Here is an 11,988-nt window from a genome sequence, read left to right as displayed (position 1 = left end):
CTATGCGTTTTTTGCAATGATGATTAGGGGTTTTGTTTGACAGTATTGCTAAAGCACATCTAGATGTGCTCTAAGTAATGCACATCTAGGTCCTATGCCATTGATGTTGCGCAAAGATTCGTGCAAATATTTTCCTTTGTCTTTTCTTATTTTCCTTCGTAGATTATTACTGGCTTTATCAATAAGAAGAGCTCAATGTATTGCTTTCCAACTGTCCTACTCCGTTCGTACCGGTACCGGTGCATAATCCCAAAACTCGCTCCTTCTTTTTGTCCTGAAAAAATAAACCAGCCAATAGGAGTCCTGCACAACCCCGGGAATTTGGGGCGACTGGGTACAAATAATTGCGGTTGATTATATCAGCGGTTAGATAATACGTCAACCCCCGCTTCAATAGGCATTCCTCTTCTCTGCATACCCCGCTTAAGTGCCCACCATCTTCATCGTCCCCGGCAGGCCACGCTACACACTGGCACACACTTTGCAGCCATGTCGAGCGACAGTGAGGACGACAATTCGGCCAGCAGTTTGGCGCCCAATGATAGGTCAACATCGGAATCATCCCACTCGTCTTCCATGAGTCTGGCGTCAAGCCCAGACCTCGATTATATCCGGATCATGGAAGGGATAATACATCTCCAATGTATCTATAATTTTTTTGTTCCATGCTGTTATATTATCAATCTTGGATGTTTTATAATCATTTTATAGTCATTTTATATCATTTTTGATACTAACCTATTGGCATAGTGCCAAGTGCCACTTCTTGTTTTTTCCTTGTTTTTTACATCGCAGAAAATCAATATTAGACGGAGTTCAAATGCCATGAAACTTTATGGAGAAATTTTATGAGCCAGAAGGAACACAACAGGCCCTGGCTACGCCTGGGGGTTGCCCCGAGGGGGGCACAACCCACCAGTGCGCTCCAGGAGGCCCAGGCGTGACCTGGTGGGTTGTGCCCACCACGAGTGCCCCCGGACCGCCTCTTTGCTCTATAAATACCCCAAAAATCATTCTTTGGTACTAACCTATTGACATAGTGCCAAGTGCCAATTCCTGTTTTTTCTGTGTTTTTACATCACAGAAAATCAACATCAGATGGAGTCCAAATGCCACGAAATTTGACGGAGAATTTTTATGGGCCAGAAGGAACACAATGGGCGCTTGCTGCACCTGGTGGTGCCCTGAGGGGGCACAACCCACCAGGGCGTGTGAGGAGGCCCAGGCACGCCCTAGTGGGTTGTGCCCACCTCGAGTGCCCCCATACCGCCTCTTTGCTCTATAAATACCCCAAAAATCACAGAACCCTAGGGGAGTCGACGAAATATTCATCCAGCCGCCACAGAGTCCAGAACCACCAGATCCAATCTAGACACCATCTCGGATGGGGTTCACCACCTCCATTGGTGCCTCTCCGATGATGCATGAGTAGTTCTTTGTAGACCTTTGGGTCCTTAGTTAGTAGCTAGATGGCTTCATCTCTCTCTTGTGATTCTCAATACAATGGTCTCTTGGAGATCCATATGATGTAACTATTTTGCGGTGTGTTTGTTGGGATCGATGAACTTTGAGTTTATGATCAGATCTATCTTTTTATATCCATGAAAGTATTTGAGTTTCTTTGATCTCTTTTATGCATGATTACTTATAGCCTCGTATTTCTTCTCCGATATTTGGTTTTTTGGCCAACTTGATCCATTTATCTTGCAATGGGAAGATGTGCTTTGTAGTGGGTTCGATCTTACGGTGTTTGATCCCAGTGACAGAAAGGGAAATGACATGTATGTATCGTTGCTACTAAGGATAAAATGATGGGGTCTATCTCTACATAGATAGATCTTGTCTACATCATGTCATCATTCTTATTGCATTACTCTATTTTCCATGAACTTAATACACTAGATGCATGCTGGGTAGCGGCCGATGTGTGGAGTAATAGTAGTAGATGCACGAAGGAGTCGGTCTACTAATCTTGGACGTGATGCCTATGTAATGATCATTGCCTGGATATCTTCATGAGTATTTGAAGTTCTATCAATTGCCCAACAGTAATTTGTTTACCCATCATCTGCTATTTTTCTCGAGAGAAGCCACTAGTGAAACCTACGGCCCCCGGGTCTTCTTTCTCATATATTTGCCTTTGCGGTCTATTTTTCTCTTGCATTTATTTTCAGATCTATTAATCCAAAAAACCAAAAATACATTGCTGCAATTTATCCTTATTTATTTTTTTCTCGTTCAATCTATCAATCTACTACAAATTTACCTCATGTTTGTTCGCCTATCTTCTGGCGCCGTACCCCGGAAGGGATTGACAACCCCGTTAACACGTCGGGTTGCGAGGATTTGTTATCTCTGTGCAGGAGTTGTTTACATTGTGTTGCTTGGTTCTCCTACTGGTTCGATAACCTTGGTTTCATGTATGAGGGAAATACCTACCGCCGCTGTGCTGCATCATCCCTTCCTCTTTGGGGAAATACCAATGTAGCTTCAAGCACATCAAAATGAATTTCTGGCACCATTGCCGGGGAGGATCTTCAACGTATACCAGGTTCCTAATCACAAATATCATCTCCTTGCAATTTACATTATTTGCCATTTGCCTCTCATTTTCCTCTCCCCCACTTCACAAAAATTTGTCGTTTTATTCGCCTCTCTTTTTCGTTCGCCGTTTTCTTGCCTTCTAGTTTTGATGGCTAGCGTCCCTACTCCTCCTTTGTCACCAGATTTTGAAGTCTTATGCTTCAAGCAAAGACAAGGAGAAAATTTAAAAGATGCCTAGTATAGGCTTATGGAATCGTATCATATTTCCAACTTAAAGGGGGACGCTAAGGTTTTGCTTCGTAATTTTTACATAGGATTGGCCTTACATCATAGAGAACTCCTAGATTTTGCCGCTATAGGAAATTTTATTGAGCTTGATGTCATTGCTGCCTATGAAATTTTAGAAAGAATTTTGGGAATTCCACCTCAAAAGAAGGGGTTTTCTTTTACACCGGAAGGAGTTCGAATGTTGGAAAAACTTGGTGATTTGCATAAACATATGGTTGAAATATAGAAGTATAATGAACCCCTCAAACATCTCAATGGTAGTATCAATCGCATGAATACCCTGATTACTCTTTGCAACAAGCGATTGGATATTTTGGATCTTAAGATGGTTTATTTTCTGGATAATTTAGGGAAGCATAAAGAGCCTCCCGGGTTTGAGAAAACCCTTACAAAAGTTGCCAAAACTTCAAAAGACAAAACTTAGATCATTGATTTATGCCTAGCTAAGGGCGTAAAACTATAGCGCTTGTTGGGAGGTAACCCAATGAATAAAATTTATTTTTGCTTTTTGTTTCCTGTCTTTGTGTGTTAGCACAATTATGCTACTGTTATGATTGTGTTTTTTGTGTTTTTATTAGTGTTTGTGCCAAGTAAAACCTTTAGGATCTTCTTGGGTGATAGTTGTTTGATCTTGCTAAAAAAATAGAAAGTTTTGCGCTCACGAAAATATTTATCATTCTTAACCAGAGAGCGATAAAATACCCATTCCAATTGCAGTAGATCAGTATACAAATTACTCAGGTCTTCCTAATTTTTCAGAATTTTTGGAGTTACAGAAGTATTCGAAAAAGTCTGATTGCTATAGACTGTTCAGTTTTGACAGATTCTGTTTTCTTTGTGTTGTGTGCTTATTTTGATGGCTCTATGGTTTACTTTGATGAGTTTTTGCCATACAAAAGTTGGAATACAGTAGATATAATACAAAAACAAAATATGAATTGGTTTGATACAACACTTATAGTAGTGATTTATTTTGCTTACACTAACGGATCTCACAAAGGTTTTGTTGAGTTTTGTGTGATTGAAGTTTTCAAGTTTTGGGTTATCTTACGATGGATGAAGGAAGTATAGAATAGCCTAAGCTTGGGGATGCCCTGGCATCCCAAGCTATTACCCAAAAATGAGCAACCAACTAAGCTTGGGGATGCCCCCGAGTAGCATCCCCGCTTTCTTCCAACGACTATCGGTATTTTACTTGAAGCTATATTTTTATTCGTCACGTGATATGTGTTTTGCTTGGAGCATCTTCTATGATAGGAGTCTTTTCTTGTTTTATTTTGTGTTTTAAGTCAGCAATCCTTGCTGGACACACTTATTTGAGAGAGCCAAAAATATTTCATGACTTGTTAGAATTGTTCTCTATGCTTCACTTAAATTTTTTTATGAGCTATGGACTTGCTCTAGTGCTTCACTTATATCTTTTTGAGCACGGTGTGCTTAGTATTTTTGAAGAAATGCTCTATTGCTTCACTTAGATTTATTTGAGAGTTAGTAAAATTTTCAAGAAATTCTGTCTTGCTTCACTAAAATTATTTTGACAGAAAGAAGAAAAATTATGCTCATGATCTTCACTTATATTTGTTTGAGCTCATGAAAAGCAATTCATGAAAATTAGTCCCAAAGTGATAGATATCCAAGAAGGATATAATAAGAACTTTCATGAATATCACTGCACAAAATAAATGTGATTCTTAGTAATAGTTTTGAGATATGATGATGTGATATGTGAGTTATGTTGATGAGTAATTATGCTTTAGTAAGAATATTGGTGTTAAGGTTTGTGATTCCCTATGCAAGTACGAAAGTCAATAGTCATGCAATGAAATTATAACCTACTTGTGGTGCATTATTCAGTGTTATTTATGCTTCATGCTTGCTTATGAGATTATCCGTTTCTTGGTTGGTTGCTTCTCAATCTTTTGCTGGCCTTCATTTTGCACCAAGTATGATCTCTACTTGTGCATCCAAAATCCTTTAAACCAGTTTTGCCACATGAGTCCACTATATCTACCTATATGTGGTATTGTTTTGCCGTTCTAAGCAAATTTGCATGTGCAATCTCTAATTTTCAAAATAAACTTCTCTTTTGTGTGTTTGTTTCGCTCGCGGAGCGGTGAGGGGTGGCTAATATTTTCCATGTTGGATGTGTTATTCTCAAGATGGGAGTTTGTTCACTTGTCATTGCACGAGAGTAAGGCAAAGGTATTAGGGATGCGCAGTCCTGAAATGGAAAAAAATGAATTTACTTTATGTTGTCAAATAATAAATTCCTTGGAAAGTGTTAGCATGGAGGGAACCCGTGGATACGGTTAGCCATGGAAAGTGAAAGTATGGTGGAAAAAGGAATAAACTTTATTTTCTGTTTGGGAACCGCCTATGGCATATCTAGCATGGAAAGTTTTGGGAACTCTAAGTCGTTTTCGTTGGTGGGATGGATACACCTCTCAAAATGGTTTTATCTCTAATTTTTCGGTTTGAGCTCTGGCACCTCTACAAATCCCTACTTCCCTCTGTGAAGGGCCTTTCTTTTACTCTATGCAATTTTTATTTTGAATTTGAGTCTCCATCTTCTCTTACTAAAGCACCCACTAGGAGGCAATATGATCGTACTTAAGTATTGGGTGTAGCTAATATTCGAGTGTGTTTCATGAATGGATAAATGGTTGAGCATGATTGGCTAGGGATAACTTATTTTAGCGTTGATATTTTGAAAGACATGGTTGCTTGTAGATATGCTTGAGTATCTAAATTATTATGTCAAAACTAGACTATTACTTTGAATCACATAAAAGTCCAATTGTCCATGCTATAAAGAAAAGAATATGATATGACATGATAGGCAACATTCCACATCAAAAATTCTATTTTTTATAACTTACCTACTCGAGGACGAGTAACAGTTAAGCTTGGGGATGCTGATACTTCTCCAATGTATCTATAATTTTTTATTGTTCCATGATGTTATATTATCAATCTTGGATCTTTTATAATCATTTTATAGTCATTTTATATCATTCTTTGGTACTAACCTATTGACATAGTGCCAAGTGCCAATTCCTGTTTTTTCTGTGTTTTTTACATCGCAGAAAATCAACATCAGATGGAGTCCAAATGCCACGAAATTTGACGGAGAATTTTTATGGGCCAGAAGGAGCACAATGGGCACTTGCTGCACCTGGTGGCGCCCCGAGGGGGCACAACCCACCAGGGCGCGCGAGGAGGCCCAGGCGCGCCCTAGTGGGTTGTGCCCACCTCGAGTGCCCCCATACCGCCTCTTTGCTCTATAAATACCCCAAAAATCCCAGAACCCTAGGGGAGTCGACGAAATATTCATCCAGCCGCCGCAGAGTCCAGAACCACCAGATCCAATCTAGACACCATCTTGGATGGGGTTCACCACCTCCATTGGTGCCTCTCCGATGATGTGTGAGTAGTTCTATGTAGACCTTCGGGTCCGTAGTTAGTAGCTAGATGGCTTCATCTCTCTCTCTCTCTCTTGATTCTCAATACAATGGTCTCTTGGAGATCCATATGATGTAACTCTTTTGCGGTGTGTTTGTTGGGATCGATGAACTTTGAGTTTATGATCAGATCTATCTTTTTATATCCATGAAAGTATTTGAGTTTCTTTGATCTCTTTTATGCATGATTACTTATAGCCTCGTATTTCTTCTCCGATATTTGGGTTTTGTTTGGCCAACTTGATCTATTTATTTTGCAATGGGAAGAGCTGCTTTGTAGTGGGTTCAATCTTACGGTGCTTGATCCAAGTGACAGAAAGGGAAACACCACGTATGTATCGTTGCTACTAAGGATATAAAATGGTAGGGTCTATCTCTACATAGATAGATCTTGTCTACATCATGCCATCATTCTTATTGCATTACTCTGTTTTTTCATGAACTTAATACACTAGATGCATGCTGGATAGCGGTCGATGTGTGGAGTAATAGTAGTAGATGCACGCAGGAGTCGGTCTACTAATCTTGGACGTGATGCCTATGTCATGATCATTGCCTTGATATCTTCATGAGTATTTGAAGTTCTATAAATTGTCCAACAGTAATTTGTTTACCCACCGTCTGCTATTTTTCTCGAGAGAAGCCACTAGTGAAACCTACGGCCCCCGGGTCTTCTTTCTCATATATTTGCCTTTGCGATCTATTTTTCTCTTGCATTTATTTTCATATCTATTAATCAAAAACCAAAAAATACCTTGCGGCAATTTATCCTTATTTATTTTGTTTGCGTTCGATCTATCAATCTACTACAAATTTACCTCACGTATGTTTGCCTATCTTCAGGCACCGTACCCGGAAGGGATTGACAACCCCTTTAACATGTCGGGTTGTGAGATTTTTTTATCGGTGAGCAGGGGCTGTTTACGTTGTGTTGATTGGTTCTCCTACTAGTTCGATAACCTTGGTTTCATATCTGAAGGAAATACCTACCGACGCTGTGCAGCAGCATCCCTTCCTCTTTGGGGAAACACCGACGTAGCTTCAAGCGACATCAAGGGACGCCGCCTCCGGAGTCGTCAGACGACAACCAGACGGACGAGGAGCCGTCGGAGGACGGAGAAGAGGACGACAATGATGATGAGGAGGAATGGTTGAACAAGGAGGAGGAGGACGACGATAGCAACGATGATGACGATGGTGGCGGCGATGAAAAGCCAACTGTCAGTGGCAAGAAGCGTCCTCGCCAAGACGATGTTGCGGGGCCATCCAACAACAACAACAAGAAGAAGGACTAAATTAAGAAGACTGTACATATCTCTGTTTCCGTTCACTCATATTAATTTGTTATCTCTGTTTATCGTGTCAATCTCATCGCAGACGGTTAGTAATAAGTATTCAACAGAAATCTTCTACACTATCGCCCATAGGTTGGTTTGTTGAACTGTGTGCCCTGTTGAGCACACAAGTCACAAAAAAAGTCCATATGGGATGTTTATAATGATCGCACACAATTCTGATTACTGACCTGTTTGCCAGATATCACACACATCTTGTTACGCCGAATCATTTGTGTTCACCTCGATCATCGCGAACAATTCATCAGAGCGAACTGTATGCCATATATCGCACACACATTGATATGGCTGCCCATTTCTGTTGTTCTATCTAATCGCAAACAGTTCGTATGGATCAACTGTATGCTCAGCATCACACACACAACTAAATTCTGACTGTGTTTGATGTTCCCACCATCGCAACCGGTTTGCACCTTTTTTGATGGTTATTTTAAACCGCAGTTTGCGATTATTGCATCACACACAGATTCGTCGAAGGGTCTCTGATCATAGTGTCGCGTTAGTAGCATCCTGCAGTAGTGATATCCATGTTCTAGATCCGATCTTGCAAGTTATAGTCACCTACTACGTGTTATGATCCGGCACCCCAGAGTGACAATAGTCGGGACCACTCCCGGTGATGACCGTAGTTTGAGGAGTTCATGTATTCACTGTGTGTTAATGCTTTGTTCTGGTTCTCTATTAAAAGGAGGCCTTAATATCCCTTAGTTTCCAATTGGACCCCACTGCCATGGGAGGGTAGGACAAAAGATGTCATGCAAGTTCTTTCCATAAGCATGTATGACTATTTACGGAATACATGCCTACATTATATTTATGAACTAGAGCTAGTGTCGTATCACCCTAGGTTATGACTGTCACATGATGAATATCATCCAACAAATCACTGATCCAATGCCTACGAATTTATCTTATATTGTTCTTGCTAAGTTACTACTGCTATCGTTACTGTTGCACTTGCTACAAAACTATTGCTATCACTGTTACCGTTACCATTGTTGTTGCTACTATTATCAAAACTATCATATTACTTTGCTACTGATCACATTGCTACAGATAATTAATCTCCAGGTGTGGTTGAATTGACAACTCAGCTGCTAATACCTTCAAATATTCTTTGGCTCCCCTTGTGTCGAATCTATAGATTTGGGTTGAATACTCTACCCTCGAAAACTGTTGCAATCCCCTATGCTTGTGGGTTATCAACCTTCTACCACAGATCCGAAGGCAAGATCTTTGTTGCTAAGAATGGTAACTTTCTAGAGAAGGAGTTTCTCTCGAAATAAGTGAATGGGAGGATAGTAGAACTTGATGAGGTAATTATACATTCTCTCGAATTGGAAAGTAGCTCATCACAGAAAATCGTTCCTGTGATGCCTACACCAACTAGAGACGAAGCTAAGGATGATGATCATGAAACTTTAGATCAAGTTACTACCCAACCTTGTAGGTCGAACAGAGCTGTTTCGCACCAGAGTGGTACGGTAATCCTGTTCTGGAAGTCATGTTACTAGACCATGACGAACCTACGAACTATGAAGAAGCTATGATGAGCTCAGATTCCGATAATGGAACCATGTATGAGAACAAAGTGTGGACTTTGGTTGACTTGCCCCATGATCAGCGAGCCATAGAGAATAAATGGATCTTCAAGAAGAAGACTGATGCTAATGGTAATGTTACTGTCTACAAAGCTTGACTTGTCGTGAAAGGTTTTCGACAAGTTCAAGGAGTTGACTACGATAAGACTTTGTCACCTGTAGAGATGCTTAAGTCTGTCTAAATCATGTTAGCAATTGCCGCATTTTATGATTACAAAATCTGGCAAATGGACGTCAAAACTGCATTCCTTAATGGATTTCTAAAAGAAGAGTTGTATATGATGCAACGAGAAGGTTTTTTCAATCCTAAAGGTGCTAACAAAGTGTGCAAGCTCCAGCGATCCATCTATGGTCTGGTGCAAGAATCTCAGAGTTGGAATATACACTTTGATGAGGTGATCAAAGCATATGGTTTTATACAGACTTTCAGAGAAGCTTGTATTTACAAGAAAGTGAGTGGGAGCTCTATAGCATTTCTAATATTATATGTGGAAGACATATTGTTGATTAGAAACGATATAGAATTTCTGGATAGCATAAAAGGATACTTGAATAAAAGTCATTCAATGAAAGACCTCAGTGAAGCTGCATATATATTAGGCATCAAGATATATAGAGATTAATCAAGATGCTTAATAGGACTTTCACAAAGCACATACCTTGATAAAGTTTTGAAGAAGTTCAAAATGGATCAGTCAAAGAAAGGGTTCTTGCATGTGTTACAAGGTGTGAAGTTGAGTCAAACTCCATTACTGACCACTGCAGATGATAGAGAGAAAATGGAAGGCATTCCCTATGCCTCAGCCATAGGTTCTATCATGTATGCTATGCTGTGTACCAGACCTGATGTGTGCCTTGCTATAAGTTTAGCAAGGAGGTACCAAAGTAATCTAGGAGTGGATCACTGGACAGTGGTCAAGAACATCCTAAAGTACATGAAAAGGACTGAGGATATGTTTCTCGTTTATGTAGGTGACAAACAGCTCGTCGTAAATGGTTACGTAGATACTAGCTTTAACACTGATCCGGATGACTCTAAGTCACAAACCGGATACATATTTATATTGAATGGTGGAGCTGTCAATTGGTGCAGTTCCAAGCAGAGCGTCATGGCGGGATCTACGTGTGAAGCGGAGTACATAGTTGCTTCGGAAGCAGCAAATGAAGGAGTCAGGATGAAGGAGTTCATATCCGATCTAGGTGTAAGACCTCGTGCATCGGGTCCAATGAAAATCTTTTGTGACAACACTGGAGCAATTGCCTTAGCGAAGGAATCCAGATTTCACAAAAGAACCAAACACATCAAGAGACGCTTCAACTCCATCTGTGATCAAGTCAAGGAGGGAGACATAGAGATTTGCAAAATACATCGGATCTGAATGCAGCATACCCGTTGACTAAGCCTCTTCCACAAGCAAAACATGATCATCACCAAGACTCCATGGGTGTTAGAATCATTACAATGTAATCTAGATTATTGACTCTACTGCAAGTGGGAGACTGAAGGAATATTCCCTAGAGGCAATAATAAAGTTGTTATTTATATTTCCTTATTCATGATAAATGTTCATTATTCATGCTAGAATTGTATTGATCCGAAACCTTAATACATGTGTGAATACATAGACAAACACTGCGTCCCTAGTAAGTCTCTACTTGACTATCTCGTTGATCAAAGATGGTTAAGGTTTCCTAACCATGGACATGAGTTGTCATTTGATAATGGGATCACATCAAGCATGATGTGATGGACATGACCCATCTGTTGGCTTAGCATATTGATCGTTCAGTTTTATTGCTATTGCTTTCTTCATGTCAAATACATATTCCTTTGATTATAAGATTATGCAACTCCCGTATACCGGAGGAATACCTTGTGTGCTATCGAACGTCACAACGTAACTGGGTGATTATAAAGATGATCTACAGGTATCTCCGAAGGTGTTTGTTGGGTTGGCATAGATCTAGATTACGATTTGTCACTCCAAGTATCGGAGAGGTATCACTGGGCCCTTGATACGTCCATTTTGCATCATGCTTTTATATCGATATTTATTGCATTATGGGCTGTTATTACACATTATGTCACAATACTTATGCATATTCTCTCTTATTTTACAAGGTTTACATGAAGAGGGAGAATGCCGGCAGCTGGAATTCTGGGCTGGAAAAGAGCAAAAATTAGAGACCTATTCTGCACATCTCCAAAAGTCCTGAAACTTCACGGGAGCATGTTTCAGAATATATAAAAAATATTGGGCCAAAGAAGTACCAGAGGGGGGCCACCCACCATCCACGAGGGTGGGGGCGCCCTACCCCCCTAGGCATGCCCCCCTGCCTCGTGGGCCCCCTTTCAGCCCTATGATGCCCATCTTTGGCTATATGGAGTCTTTTGTCGAGGAAAAAAATCATAAGCAAGCTCACAGGACGAAACTCCGCCGCCATGAGGCGGAACCAATCTAGGGCTCCGGCGGAGCTGTTCTGTCGGGGAAACTTCCCTCCGAGAGGGGGAAATCATCACCATCGATCCTCTCATCGGGAGGGGGTCAATCTCCATCAACATCTTCACCAGCACCATCTCATCTCAAACCCTAGTTCATCTCTTGTATCCAATCTTTGTCTCAAAACCTCAGATTGGTACCTGTGTGTTGCTAGTAGTGTTGATTACTCCTTGTAGTTGATGCTAGTTGGTTTACTTGGTGGACGATCATATGTTCAGATCCATTATGCATATTAATA

This window comes from Triticum aestivum, chromosome 4A, assembly GCF_018294505.1.
Source record: "Triticum aestivum cultivar Chinese Spring chromosome 4A, IWGSC CS RefSeq v2.1, whole genome shotgun sequence".
Taxonomy (NCBI): domain Eukaryota; kingdom Viridiplantae; phylum Streptophyta; class Magnoliopsida; order Poales; family Poaceae; genus Triticum; species Triticum aestivum.
This window is presented reverse-complemented; position numbering follows the sequence as displayed.